The sequence below is a fragment of the Penaeus chinensis genome, chromosome 6 (genome assembly GCF_019202785.1).
Source record: "Penaeus chinensis breed Huanghai No. 1 chromosome 6, ASM1920278v2, whole genome shotgun sequence".
NCBI lineage: Eukaryota > Metazoa > Arthropoda > Malacostraca > Decapoda > Penaeidae > Penaeus > Penaeus chinensis.
In genome coordinates, this window is record NC_061824.1 from 33,676,765 (window position 1) to 33,679,264 (window position 2,500).

Genomic DNA, 2,500 nt, shown 5'->3' on the forward strand with positions numbered 1-2,500 from the left:
ATATACTTATGTATACACATCTATACATAATCATACACATATATACACATATAATACATATACATATTTGTACACTCACACATGTACATGCACCCCCCCCCCCCCCCACCATCATCTAGTCATCTCTATAAACTTAATTTCACTCTCTCGACAGTGTTATCTTCACTTAGGATTTTTAACACTCTGTACCCCTGGTCCTCTGTTTCCGGTTCATACGTTCCTCGAAGACGTGGACAAATAACGTCATTATTTTCATCGGCCATGTGGTCAAAAAGTGAAAAAAAAAAAAAAAAAAAAGAGAAAAAATAAAGAAAGAAAAAGCGCTCAAATCCGCTTGTTGAACAAACAGTATTGTTGATATGAGTGAAGATGATATCATCGTTAGCAAGAAGGGATAATGATAGTGGTGACTATTTAGATATTGTTGTTAGTAATAATACTGATAGTGGTAATAATGATAATGATAGTGGTAATAATAATAATAATAATAATAATAATAATAATAATAATAATAATAATAATAATAATAATGATAATAATAGTGATAACAATGGTAATAATAATCATTATAATTACTATTATTATTATCATTACTGTTATCATTACTTATGTTAGTGATTATGATGACGGTGGTGGTAATAAGGGAACAACAACAATAATGATAAGAATAATAGTATTGATAATGATACCAATAACATCAACAATTTCACTACTGGTAATGATAGTAATAACAATAATGACAATGCCAGTAGTGATCCTAGTTATGACCTGAATATGTTAATGATAGTAAAGAATAGTTAATGATAAAAATAATTACCATAAATAGCAAAAGTGGCCGCGAGTCAAGAATTACATTACTAATCTACTAAGTTACTAAGCTATTAGTAGGCCTACTGATTTATCCAGCAGACCGAGGTGTATTTCAGACGCATCGATATTCCACCGTCTTCCGTGGACAGCACGACGCGGTGATTCCAGATGATATAACATTCAGCACTGTGGTAGCCGTAGTGTGTGGTTGATATCATGTGGTTTCGCGTAACCCTCCACGTACACACTACGGAATCAGGTTGTACTTTGTAAACGTTGCTCCAGATAGCATCAGTATTAGAAAAAGTGAAGCTTTACATTACATCATAATGATCGTAATACTGGTACTAAGAAGTGTGAAATATATATAATAAATAAATGAAAAAATGAATAAATGAATTATAAATATATAAATATATGTGTATATATAAATATATATAAATAGGTATATATAAATATATAAATAGGTATATATAAATATATATAAAGATATACACACACATTTATCTATATATACACATATTTATTTGTATATCTACATTTATAAAATAAGACATTAACGCATGAGATGTTCTCTTTTGACAATAATAACACTATAGGATAAGACACAGCCGCTTACACGCACGAACACTTCATTTAACAGTATATCTATGTTCGTGTGATTGCTTTCAGTGCGGAGAAAAAAATAAATAAAAATAGCATTAGTGCAAAACTGTACACCAGCTTGAACAATGCACAGTGGCTTCCGTTACGAAGATTCTTATAACAGTATATAATCACTGCAAATAGCTAGTTACAGATAACTATGACAGTTTATCGAGACTTTTGCTTTGGTACATGATCGTATCAATATCGTTTCCGTACTCTGGATTAACGGTGTACAAGGTGTTTGGTGTATTCAAGTGTGTGTTTAGCTCTTGATTGTGTTATTTATGGTGATGGTAAAGATAATGATAAAGATAAAGATAACGATGACAACGACCATAGGAAAAAAAACAAAAAAACATTGATATTCAAAAGGATAGTGTAATAATATTGGAATAACTAAATATTAATACTAATATAAATTAAAACGATAATGGTAAAAAAAAATCGTAGTGAGAACTGTAATGATATTTTGACGTTAACGATAACATGCTGGTGATAACAACGACAGCAGTGATCAAAATAAAATGATAACATTACCAAACATAAAAGACAAAACAAATGGCTTAAAAGTGACGACAAAAAATCGCGTCCATCAAAGAAATCACACATACAGAAAATAAATAAATAAATAAACAAAAACTAAAAACTACATATAAATACATAAATAAATTAAATGAACTCTTAAAAAGTCTTAAAGTAAATGCCTTCACAAACTCAAAGCACCCCCCCCCCCCCCTCTCGGCAGCCTCCTATGCTTTCATACAAAAAGAGAGAGAGAGAGAGAGAGAGAGAGAGAGAGAGAGAGAGAGAGAGAGAGAGAGAGGGAGAGAGAGAGGGAGAGAGAGAGAGAGAGAGAGAGAGAGGGAGAGAGAGAGAGAGAGAGAGAGAGAGAGAGAGAGAGAGAGAGAGAGAGAGAGAGAGAGAGAGAGAGAGAGAGAGAGAGAGAGAGAGAGAGAGAGAGAGAATTCAGCGTACCGAAACCTAGGCCTAAAGGAAGTGTCATAAGAGGAACCACAGCCTGGCATACTGACACATCGACGTC

At 32.7% G+C, this 2,500-nt stretch overlaps 1 protein-coding gene across 1 annotated transcript in view; it reads left to right on the forward strand.

Moving 5' to 3' along the window:
• LOC125026248 (G-protein coupled receptor GRL101-like) overlaps positions 1-2,500 on the forward strand; it is a 417,698-nt gene that overhangs the window by 103,196 nt on the left and 312,002 nt on the right.